The following is a 13,502-nucleotide window of genomic DNA, read 5'->3' on the forward strand; positions in this document are numbered from 1 at the left end:
AAAATTGGTTGACCTACTGAAAAATTCGGTCGACCTCTAAAATGCTTTTGTGAACTGGGCTATAGACAGCACTAAATAAACTTCATAACTATGGTATAACTGAACTTTTTTTAAAACCCTTAATATTCCTTAATATTTAAGCTTTCTTAAGTATGATAAAAAAAATTGGTAGCCTACTACTGACCATTTTATTGGATCAACAAAAAATTCGCAATATTCAAGAATCTGAGGTTTACTATAGGTAAGCAATATGTAAAAAGAAGCATAACATTGGTCTTTTTTTATTTTTTTTATATGTAGCTTGCTTCAAATCCACACAAGAACCTGTTCATTAATTAATCAACAATTATCATAGGTTATACAGTTCTGGATAAGGTTCTTGAAAAAATCTCTAAATACTCTGAATACTCTAAATTAGCTGAAGATTATGGTAAGCCAATTCTATATGTTTAAAGTATATTTATTCGAACATTCTCTTTCTTTCTATTATTGAGGAGGTGAAAGGCAAGGAAACTGAAGCTTTTTTTGAGGGGGGGGGGGAAATATCTTGATTGTTTCTAATTATATTAGTATTTTTAATAATCAATAATCTGTATAATAATCATAGGAGATGAATTTTTTAAAAGAAAATTAGAAGAATGGAGTGAAATAGCTGAAATACTAACAAAACATGGTAAGCCCATTGAATTTTTTTGGCTTTTAAGAATTCTTTCTATTTGTCACTTTGAGTTAGCTGTAACAAACAACATAACTAATATTTTATGAATTTTTCAGGGCAATGCTTTGTACTAAGAATGACCTTTGTTTCTGGTCCCCAAAATATTATTTTCGATTTATTTTGCTTGTTAGCTAGTGAATCTTTTTATAAGACTGGCAAATATATTTATCTATCCAAAAGGAGATTATCTTTACTCTCTTAACCCTTAACAGTCGGGCCCCTTGCCGCACCTTAATCAGTCGGGGGGGGGGGGGGGCGTTCAACGCCCCCCCTCATTATCTCAGTTCCTATTAGAGCTAGAGGGCTAAAAATTTTTGTGCAAGTCCCCTGTGTTATGGTGAATTTCCGACCTTAAGTAAGTCAAGGTCAATTTCCGCTTCCTTCACCCTTTTATTTAACAACCTTTGTTTTTAGGTCCTTTTTTACTTAAAAATTTCAAACGGCTGTAATTTTTTTTTTAAAGCTAGAAGAAAATTTTTTTTTGCAGAAAATGTTTATTTTTATCTAAATTTTATATTTGAAATATCAAAACATAAGTTTCAGCGGCCGCAGCTGTACTTGGCAGCTGCCAGCCGCCGCAGTCGGCGGTCGGCGGGAAAACGGCGGCGGATCTTTATGAAATTTTAATACATTATGTAGACATGTAAGAAAAGCTTAAGTTTAAAATTTGAAGTCTCTAAGTCAAAAATTGCGGCCACAGGAGCATTTTAAAGATTTCTGGAAACCTGGAGGATCAGGACCTGCAGGATCATACCTGGAACCTGAAATTGACTTGAACACCTGTATTTAATATGAGGATGTACTACTAGAGGATATTTTAGTATTTTGGTAAGATAAAATGCTTTGTTTAAGTCAAAAACAAATTTTTGTTCTTTACCTGGATGACCCTGCCAGGTTTGCTGGCATCCTGTGCCCGCCAGGATGGAGATATTCAAAAAATTCCAACTCTCAGTTATGTGTCATACCCATACTTAAAAAGTCAAGCAGTTTTGGCTCTTTATCTTTCACACACAGAAAATGAGATAGAAAAAACCGGATGGGGGGGCGTTCAACGCCCCCCCCCATCCGACCGTTAAGGGTTAATAGAAATTTAGGGGGCGTAGCTGCTAATCCTTATATAAAAGTAACAGGATATCCATCTGTCCATGAGTACTGAAGGATCTCAATAAACTGATATAACTTTTTTGAGGGAGGGTCATCACCCTTCCAAGAGAAATCACCCCTCGAAAAAAATGAACCTGCTCAAAACATTTTTAAAATACAAAAATTGAAAGTGTGGGAGGGTCCATCCACCTTTCCCTAGAGGCCTAAGGGAGGGGGGAGCAACTAGTCCTAAATATAAAAGTAACAGGATCAGCATATTCCTGTGTGTCGGTACCAAAGGATCTTGCTGACCGCTAAACTGATATGGTTTTCCTTTACTGTATAGCTTTACATAAGTCCTGAGCAGATTTAGGGTAATTTTGGGGGAGGGTAGCTGCAACCTACAAAGAAAAATTAACCCCTTTAAAAAATATATCTCCTCAAAATTTACTTTTTTACTTTTTTTTAACACTAACATTGAAAGGGTTAACTTCTTTCTCCCCCCCCCCTCGAATGCCCCTACAGGCCTCTAGAAGCATAGCCGCTGTTGTACTATCAATTTATTTAACAAATACATATAATATATTTTAAGAATGAAATATTCATTTAGGTGCTAAGAAAGGAAGTGAGATTGAGTAAAGTCTTAATTACAACAAGGTAAAACATTTCATTAAATTAATATGACAAAGGTTCAATCACGTAAATCTACAGAAGAGATAGGCATAACTATGTTCAATTTGGTATAAAAATATACTTTATTTTTTAAAAGTAAAACATCCATAAAAGCAAAGCTCTAAAATGGTAGGCAAAACAAACAAAACATTTGTAGTTTATCAAAACTGAATAAGCAGAAGTCTAAACAAAATTGTATGTAAATTTGTTGAAAAACTGCTTATATACAGGATAATGTTTAAGGACATAATCTAATATTCTAATATTATTTAATAAAAGGGTGTTAAAATAAAAACCAATCGCTTCACTTTTTTCAATATTAACCTTACAATTTTGGTGCAAAACTAATAAAAAATAATGCTATTCATGCCCAAGCAATGACAATGGGAAAACAATATGGAATTTTGAATCTACTCACCCTTCTAGAGCCCTTGCAGAGAAATTTGCCCTACGCCGAAAGTGCATATTTTATTACAAAGTTGTCTTTTTAAAAACCAATCGCTTACAATTTGAACCATCATAAGTGTCTCAACCATGACACTTTGGTTGAGCTTGACTTCCGAATTAGCGGGAAGTTCACGAGATCAGTTGGCGAACATACAAACCCCCAATACCAGGAACCATCAAGTTTCAACAGCAGGTTTGAATATAGATTTATTGATGAAATTATTTCAAAGACCTGAAATTACAATATCAATTAGTTCATAGTTCCAGTTATTTGTAACCACGTAATCTTATTTGCTTTTTAAAATCATTTTTCTCTACAGTAAAAATCTTTGGAAACTTTGGCTTTAAAGGAAAATTATTTGGTTTAATAAATCATTGTTAAATGCAAAAATAAAGGCACATAAAAATTACTAAAACATATATTAATCATAATTAAGTTTCATGCTTAGCTGGCTAAAGCCTTTTTAAAACTACATATAATCGTCCTATACACCATACTTCTTAATAAAAATAACAAATTCTACCTGAAGCTCTTATGGTTTCAAATCCCTGATATACTAGGGTCGTTCACACACTATGAGACCAATGATAGGCCCAATTTTGTTCTCCGCAATCTTCACACTCTCATATCTCATTCAAAAGTAAAAAACGTGGGCGCATATAAACAATCCATGCTGCGTCACTTTATGAAGGGAAAGTCAAAAAAGACGACATTTGCGCTTAGTTTTTGGATTAATGATAAGGAATTAATTTCGTACTTGATAAACACAAAGCTTCCTCGAAAAGAGGTTAAGACACACCCCCCGTTTGAAAGTCAAATTAACTTCCTTAACGAGATTCAAGGTTTTTTTGCGCTGAGCACTAGCAACATTTCTCACTAAACTCAACTCACCATAATCACATGAGAATGGCCACATCCCGAAAACGTGACAATTTTGCTCCTAACTAAATGAAACCCCGTGAAATGCATACACAATATTATACTCCTCACTAGGACTCAATATACCTCACATTTTAGGATAGAAGGATGGGGATTGGTTTGTACCATACAACATTCCATGCACATGACAATCACAAGATCACATATACAAATCCTAAAATAGACAATCCTATTAATCATGATGTTGTAAATATAACAACTATACTAAATAATAATCATTTCATAATCAATAGGTAATAAATCATTATTAATAAATCAATAAGTACCTACGAAATCAGGTCGAAATGTAAACAATAATGGTAAAATAAAACGAAATAAATCTTAGACAAGAAAATTAAGATTTATAGGTACTTAAAACTAAATTTGTTAAGCATCAAAAAGAGTAGTAAGAAAAAATGTTTCAAAATCCTTGGGCAGAAAGTTTTTCAAACTTAATGAATAAGAACTGTAATATCTTAATCAACAATAAAACTTTTTAATACTTAAAGAATAGCAAAATAATAATATCTTCGTTAGAATTTTCATCGGAATTATAAAAAAACCAATTTTTCTTTGTAAAAAATATGAGACTTTAAATATGAATTTTCAATCATTCCTTGATCTGAATAAAAAATGTTTTACTTGATTGAAATTCATATATATTTAAAAAAAATCTGCTAAAAAAATACTTGATTTTTTCTTGGAATAAATATCGAATCACGCAACCTCGACACATTTATTCCTTTTTGTTAAACTTTTCAGGTAAGTTTTATAATGAATTGTACTTTTGAAAAGAAATTAAACTCAATAAAATTAAATTTGAGCATATGAAATAGAATAAACTTTAATCGCATTTCATTTGATTCTTATTTTAGGCATAAAATAGGCATATGAAAAATGTGGCTTTTTTTACTAAAAAAAATCTCAATTTCCATAAAATAAGAATCAATTGTTAATCATAATTTTTAATAACCGCTTTTATTTTAATATCTGCGATAAAAATGAAGGAAAGGTTAATTTAAAATATGCATAGTTTATCTTAAATTAATTCTGTGATATTCATATAAATAGTAATCAATATTTTAATAATATCATACATCGTGTTCATTATTATAAATGCTTATCTCATAGAAAATAGAGTTTACATTTTTAAACATGAACGAAAATATATATGTACCTAAGAAAATAATTGCTATAAATACTTTCTCAAGGTTTAAAATTGTCCGAAGTCGCTAGGTACATATATTACTATGAATCTCTGCTCTCGGAATGAAGAAAAATCTTTACGCGTGGATTATTATGAATCCTTGCCTCCGGAGTGAAAGAAAAAACTTTATTTGCTTACAAATTAAAACAAATATCTTGATTTTTTGCGATAATCTTTTTAAAATAATAATAAGAAATATTTTAAACATTATCATAATAATTTTACATGTTGTGTTCTTTACTTTAATGCATTATCTCATACGAGAATCTGAGAATAACATTTTTTAAGCAAACGTGAACCATGAAAAAAATACCTCGAAAAATAATTCTTAAAAAATCTATTTTTCTCAATCTAAAAAAAAATCTGCAAAATCATTTGGTAGTTAATACACACAAACTTTTGCTTTTCAAAATCATACTTAAAGAAACAAAATCTTTTAAAATCTGCTTTAAAAGTCTAAACAATTTTGTAGAATTTTTGTGCTTAAATATGAACAATAAAATGAGTTGAATAATGAATACTTATTCTTTGCAGAACCTTTTTAGGTTCCCTTCACAAGCTTAATATATAACTTGTAATATTTTTTCTTTAAAGATCATTTTCACATAAATAGTTTATGTTGTAGATTAGATATGTGTGGTTTGAAATTTTTCAATGACTTTCTGGCGGCAACACCCGCCATATTTCCACCCGCCATTTGCAGGCCTCTTACCCTGTGTCGGGCGGCAAGGTTGGCAGCAGCCAAGTCGATTCTTGATTCATGACAGCACCAGGGCAAGTAATAAAAGTGTGACTGTCATAAAATTTAGAATCATCTACCGGCTTTTGTCCGGCCGGAACCGAAACTCCCGTCGGCTCTTGTCCGGCCAGAACCGAATTTCTTATTGGCTCTTGCCCAGCTGGAACCGAAACTCCCGTCGGCTCTTGTCCAGCTGGAACCAAAACTCTGATCGGCTCTTGTCCAGCCGGAACCGAAACTCCCGTCGGCTCTTGTCCGGCTGGAACCGAATCATTCAGCGGCTCAATACCCGCCGTAACAATATTCTCAACGGCTACAGTATCGTTACCAATATCATCAGGAATAACTGCAGCACAACTAACATCATTATCAATATTAGCCACGGCAACACCCACCGTAGCCATGTTGTCAACGGCTGCGGCACTAGCAGAACCAAAAGGTTCATCAGCAGCGTTACAAGCAGAACCAACAGGTTCAATAATAGCAGCTACGGCAGACCCAACCGGCTCATTATCAACAGCTACGGCAGAACCAACCGGCCACGCACTCTTATCAACAGCTACGGCAGCTTTATATGCAGATTTCTGCTGACCAGCTCCATAGTCAGCACTTGTACAGATAAAACCACTACCAAAAATGGTTCGCCACAACATAGACTGGCCCACTTTCTGGTAGGTTGATGGAAACACGTCAGGATGTGTATTTCCAATGATGATATCTAAGCCTCCACTAATATATGTAAATCTTTCTGGGGGCATCTTAAATATTTCGGCGGCGGTTTCCGGATGGACCGAGCGCATCTCGTTGCCACCTCCGAGGTTAGGCATAACAGCTGCCTCAAACTCTCTCAAATTACCATCCCTGTCCTTCAGATAGAACACCACATTGCGGCAGGATGATTCACTACCGTCAGCAACAGAAATGTTTGTATATCTGCCGGTAGATTTTAGCTTCAACTTGTGGGACATCTTCTCAGATATAAGTGGTAGACTCGCACCAGAATCAAACATGACGGCGGCATGGCAGGCGCCGCCGCCAGGTGCTACAACTGGAACTATTTGCAGCAGGAAGGTACATGTGCTAGGCGCAAAACTTGATTTGTAGACTGTATTCACACTAGCACTAGCCTCATGCAACATACGACTATGATAACCGTCGCAATTATTGGTGCCACAGACACCAAGCTTATCCGAGTTAGATGAACGACGTTCCATCTCTCTAAGCCTTCGGTACATATCACGTACTTCTTGGCGCAACTCCATGGAAATTTTAAGCACTCCCATGTCCATCCTCACCTTCTCAACGACATCGAGGTTCCTGGCGACAGTGCTCGACCTCACGTCGTCTGAATCATTGTCAAGCCAGTGCAGAATTTTCGTACACTGTTCCAACGACGCATAAACTTTATCTGCAACAGTTTTCTGTTCACTAGCTTCATCCAAATCACGCTTGAACTTGCGCATCTCACTAGTCTCCACGGCAGATTTTAGACTTTTTATTAGGTCAGATTGGTCCTTGACCTCACTAAAAATGTCACGAATTGATTTTAAATTCACATTTTCACATGAACTAAAACTTTGGCAGGCTTTTAGATTTTCATAAAACACTTTTATCTGTTCGTCAAACACCTCTAGCCTTTCATTGCCAATAGCGATAGCTCGCTCAATTTTCTGCTTTTTAGTGAGCACCATATTGATTCACTAGGTAATTATTTCACAGAAAAATTGTCAATGTTTTTTGCATCAATACACTATATGCTATTGATTTATTGAAGAATGCTAACGCCTATTCTTCAGATTCTTTGAAGAATGCTAATGCCTATTCTTCAGAACCATTTGAAGTTGCTTGTGCAGCTCCTTCAACCATCAGGTTATTTGAAATTTGCTAATGCCTAAACTTCAACCTTCACTTCTTTGAAATTCGCTTGTGCAGCTCCTTCAAACTCCAATCATTTGAAATTGCTTGTGCAGCTCTTTCTTTTTTGCATCAATAATCTAGATGCTATTGATCTCTTGATGAATGCTAACGCCTATTCATCAGATACTTTGAAATTGTCTCAACCATGACACTTTGGTTGAGCTTGACTTCCGAATTAGCGGGAAGTTCACGAGATCAGTTGGCGAACATACAAACCCCCAATACCAGGAACCATCAAGTTTCAACAGCAGGTTTGAATATAGATTTATTGATGAAATTATTTCAAAGACCTGAAATTACAATATCAATTAGTTCATAGTTCCAGTTATTTGTAACCACGTAATCTTATTTGCTTTTTAAAATCATTTTTCTCTACAGTAAAAATCTTTGGAAACTTTGGCTTTAAAGGAAAATTATTTGGTTTAATAAATCATTGTTAAATGCAAAAATAAAGGCACATAAAAATTACTAAAACATATATTAATCATAATTAAGTTTCATGCTTAGCTGGCTAAAGCCTTTTTAAAACTACATATAATCGTCCTATACACCATACTTCTTAATAAAAATAACAAATTCTACCTGAAGCTCTTATGGTTTCAAATCCCTGATATACTAGGGTCGTTCACACACTATGAGACCAATGATAGGCCCAATTTTGTTCTCCGCAATCTTCACACTCTCATATCTCATTCAAAAGTAAAAAACGTGGGCGCATATAAACAATCCATGCTGCGTCACTTTATGAAGGGAAAGTCAAAAAAGACGACATTTGCGCTTAGTTTTTGGATTAATGATAAGGAATTAATTTCGTACTTGATAAACACAAAGCTTCCTCGAAAAGAGGTTAAGACAATAAGTACTTAAAATCTTGTAGATAGACCCTACAATGTTTGGAGTTTTTGATGGGGCATGTAAAGACCTTTCTTTAGACACCTTAACAAGGTTTCTAACACAATATTAGCCAATTTGGCATAAAAAAAAGAAAGACCTGGCAATCATCAAGAACTAGGAATAAACAGAGCCGTCATGCCTCAAAGTTGGATGGGAATGTCTTTTTTATGTCAAATTGGCATAGATTGAGTTAGAAACCTTGTTAAGGTGTCTAAAGAAAGGTCTTTACATGCCCCATCAAAAACTTTAAACATTATGGGGTCTATCTCCAAGATTTAAAGTACTTATGGTGGTTCAAATTGTGAGCGATCGGTTATAATTTTTAACACCCTTTAATATAAAACCATTATTTCAGGACAGAGTTGCTTTGGATGAACAATTGATTGGTTATATTATTTATATTAAAAATAAAAAATGTTAATTGCTATAAAATGTTTTTAATACATATATAGAGCTTAATTCATTTACAAATATTGTTGTATTTTATACTAGCGGCTACGCCCCCAAGAAGCCTCTAGGGGCATTTAAGGTGGGATGTCAACCCTCTCCCCATTTTCATTTTTAAAAAGAAATTTTTTTTCTGGGGGGGAGGAGGGTATTTTATGGGAGAGTTGAGGTTCCCTCCCCTAAAATAGTTAAAAACCTTCTCTGGTTCTCAAAGAAGAACCCTATTAGTTCAGTGGTGAGCGGGATCAATTTCTACAGAAAATCATCGAGCATAAAAAGGATGCCAACATCCAAAAAAGCAAAAGTATGAAACACATAACACTTGTAGAGTGTCAGACGTCCAAGTGGGGGGGGGGGGGGGGGGGAAATGAGTAATTACCTCCCTCCCGAAATTGTAAGGCTTTGGCATCCATGGTGTCAGAACTCAGTTCAAAATATCACAGACAATTTTCTACAATATAAAAAGAAAAACCATCAATACGTATTTAGTGTGGGCCTTTGGCTCGATGGGGCTAACAAAACTAGTTCTATTCTTCCGTCATCTAATTTTCATTTAAATATCCGCAGAAAGCTGTCAATTATACGAGTGATAAATAACTATTTTTCATATTAAATTATTTTACCTTATTAAAGAGATCTACTGCATATATAGTACCCAATAGTATCATTTTATCGTAGAAGTATTCTATTTTGAATTTTTGAAAGATACTAAAACTAATTCGTAGATTTTTCACAAAATTTTTCCAAGATTTTTTTGACAATATTTAATTTTTAAAAGTGAAGCTTTTTTATAGTTACGTTAGGTCCGTCCGTCACGGTTAGACCTTTTTTTTAATTTAAACAGGTTAGAATTGTCTTATCAATTTCAAACTTTACATGCTGATTCCTATAACAGTTAGTTACGACGAAGAAAGCGCAGCAACTCTATTATCGTTACCAGAAAGTCCGTACATTCATTTAAAACAAGTTGATTTTTTACTCCATCAACAACAAAATTTAGTATGTTAAAATTATCCTATTCATCTGATTTTTGGAATACTGAATCACTGATTCCTTTTACAACAAGCAAAGTATCTCTTCGCTTTTATGGATGTTTCATCCTTGTTTATAGTTACATTACGTCCGTTTGTTACAGATAGCTCTTAACGTTTATATAGACATGTTAAAGTTGACCTATCATTTTCAAACTTAATATGATGATTTCTGTGACAGTTAGGTACAATTTATAGAGCGTAGCAACTCTAAAATTTGCGCCAATCAATGGCCTTGAAATATAAGTGAATAATTTTTATCATAGTGAACAGGTCAGTTGAATTTGAGTTGCCGATTGTGTACACAGTTTCCTTGGTTTTTCCTCATCCTATCTCAATATTTACTACGAGCTAAAAAAGCTTCAAACTTTTTTAAAAAAAATCTAAATTTGAAAAATTAAAATTTTGAATGTATACTGTATAAATCGTTTATACATTCAAATTTAGATTTTTTTTGAAGTTTGAAGCTTTTTTTGGCTAGTAGTAAATATTGAGATAGGATGAGGAAACACCGAGGAAACTGTGTACACAATCGGCAACTCAAATTCTACTGACCAGTGAACATGGGTTATTATTTAGTTTGTATTAATGGAGGTACGGACATTCTGGTTTAAAAAAAATAAAAAAATAGCTCTTTTCAGGGATCTGAAGGGATAGGACAACCATAGCAAAATCATAAGATGTATTAATTTATTTGGAACTAGCTTTTGCGCCCCTAGCCTCTAGAGGCTCTGTATTCGAAGAGGGAAGTAATGGAAAGAAACTAACTCAAGACTTAAATCTAAATGATGAAATAGCCTAAAACCATTCCAGGACCTATATGAAGCTTCCATAAAATGAATTACTCAATCCGTTCAGTAGTTTTTGAAATCTTAAGCTTCAAAAAAAACCTTGCTACTTAATATGATGTAATAGGATTTTTCTTTGCGATAAATAACTATTCCTACTTATAACCTTATATGGAAATAGCCACTACGCCCCTAGAGACTTTTAGGGAAGGGTGGAGTCGAACTTCCCCCCTTTAATATTTAGGTAAAAAAATGTAATTAAATTTTAGGAGGGGGGAAGCAAATTTTTAAAAATCTGTGTCTGTATGTTTGTGTGTCTGTGTGCATTTATCTCGCTACCCACTAAACCATTATGGTTCTACTTTACAGTGAAGCTTCTCATATGTCTTTAGAAGGTTTTTAAAGCTATTTTGGGGAAATGATGTTTTACCCCTTCTGTAAATTAAGATTATTTTTAAAAAAGTTTGGACACTGCAAAATTAACCAACTCATCAAAATTTAATAACAACAAATTTTAGGGTTAAATAATGTGTCGTCATTGCGATCCAGAAAACGACTAAAATTACGAAACCTTAAAAAGTATTAATTTGTTTACATTAATTTATTTCAGGGTTACATCTAGGGATCTAAAGGAATAGGACAATAGCTGATAAATTGATGTACATCCTCAATGATGATACACTGAATTACCCCTTCTGTAGATTAAAATTAGTGGTTAAAACGTTTGAACACTCAACTTAACCTACAAATCAAAAAATCAAAAAGTCCCAAATATTGTTAAGCCAACGAATAAGGAAAAGTTATTTTAAAACTTTGGGGATTAGAGTAATAAAAAAACAGCTTTTTGTCCCTTTTTTCTTTTTTTTTTATATATTTGCTAGCCCCACGTATTTCAGGATCTTAAGTGATAAGACAATAAATTTAAAGAAATTAGTTTTGGGGTCATTACAAAAGATCTATACCATTGGTTGATTTTCAATGACCCTATAGAAGGGTTTTACAAGGTGCTTGCGTTGGGGAGATACAGTTATTTAACCCTTTCTCCCTCTAGTGTTTTACTCTAATGTTATTACAGCTGTTAATACTAACCAATGGAAAAAAAATCAATTGACAATTTTTTTAATAGTTATTTATCATATCGTATTATAGTCAGCTTTACGCGGATATTAAATTAAAAATTCATAAGATTTAAATAAGTTTTGTTAGGAGGCCAAGGCTCAGGGGTTTCTTTTGATATTTGTAGAAAACTGGCATCGGGCTAAAATGACAATACCCTTCATCTACCCCCTTTATCCCATCCCCTCCTCTCCTACTTAATGAACAAACTGACCATTAAATGAGTTCCATGTTGGCAACCTAAATTGACTACAATTTTTCCCATGTCATAATATATATTTTTTGTTTATTGGTTCATAAAGCGTTTTTAAAAGCAAAGCTTTTCTATATAGGGTTGGTCTTTCTGTACGTCCGTCCGTAACGGTTAGCTCTTTTCATTAATTCAAACAGGTTATAATTGTCCTGTTGATTTCAAACTTTGAAGGCTGAATGCTGAACATTTAGTGTACCATAAAGCCCGTACGTTCTATTCTTCTGATTTTTAGAATACTGATTCCTATTAAAACAAGGATGACAATATCCAAAAAAGCGAAGCACTGAAACGGTAGGACAAACGGACATGAACACTTATATAGTGTCAGAACTAAATAATCAGAATATAAATGTATAAGAGTCGAAGCAAAATTGTAAGTAAATTTGTTGAAAAACTGCTTTATACAATGTTTATGGACATACTTACATATTTAGGACTTGATTATAGAGTTGCTTCGCTTTTAACATTATACTTTGTTGTCCCAGGAATCAATAAACCAAAAATAAGAACAAACGGATAATTAGATCACATAAAAATTTGTTTTTTAAAAAGTAAAAAAATCAAAATGTTTAAAATGGACGTACGGACATTCTGGCAGTGATTATAGAGTTGCTACGCTTTCTAAATCGTACCTAACTACTAAAGAAATCATCATGCAAAGTTTGAAATCGATAGGACAATTCTAACATGCCTAAATTAACGAAAAAAGCTATCCGTTACGGACGGACGGAAGGAACTTAATTATAGAAAAGCTTCGCTTTTAAAAATGTACAATGTAATAAGCGAAGCATCTCTATAAACAAGCCCTAAAATTGTCAGTATGTCAGTATTACAATTTTTTATAAATTAATATTCTGCTTATTTGGCTCTGATTCTCTACAAGTGTTAATGTTCGTTTGTTATTTTATGGATGCTGTCATCCTTGTTAAGTATTGTTTTTCTGCGTGTAACTTATTACCATGCATAGGTGGAACTTTCAGACAATGTTCGTGTTATCAAATGGTTGGTTATCTGTATATGGTACCTAATACTCAAAATGTTTGAACAGAAAAGGAGACCTCGCTCCCCTTAGTTATCCAATAGTTGTTGGACAGACAGCATCCTGGCAAGGAGGGGACAATGGACTATTAATTAAACTGGTACCCAAAGTCTTTAATCACGATTTTTTATTTGTTGGCCAAACAACGTTTGGCATTTTCATCAAATTTGATTTATGAAACTATCTATGTTTCATGAAAAGCACAACCCTGTCGGTTCAGTGGTTAATGCGA

The 13,502-nt window shown here is 33.8% G+C and overlaps 1 protein-coding gene and 1 long non-coding RNA gene across 3 annotated transcripts in view; both read left to right on the plus strand.

Annotated features, from left to right (window-relative positions):
• Window positions 1–13,502, plus strand: part of LOC145331395 (uncharacterized) — an 80,608-nt gene that overhangs the window by 7,695 nt on the left and 59,411 nt on the right. The gene's annotated exons all lie outside the window — the stretch shown is intronic.
• On the plus strand, window positions 348–9,043 carry LOC145331397 (uncharacterized). Its single transcript, XR_013883718.1, has 4 exons — window positions 348–430; window positions 608–673; window positions 2,412–2,458; window positions 8,952–9,043. It is a non-coding gene; the product is annotated as an uncharacterized LOC145331397 (long non-coding RNA).

Source organism: Acartia tonsa, chromosome 11 (assembly GCF_053477335.1).
Source record: "Acartia tonsa isolate MP-2025a chromosome 11, ASM5347733v1, whole genome shotgun sequence".
Lineage (NCBI taxonomy): Eukaryota > Metazoa > Arthropoda > Copepoda > Calanoida > Acartiidae > Acartia > Acartia tonsa.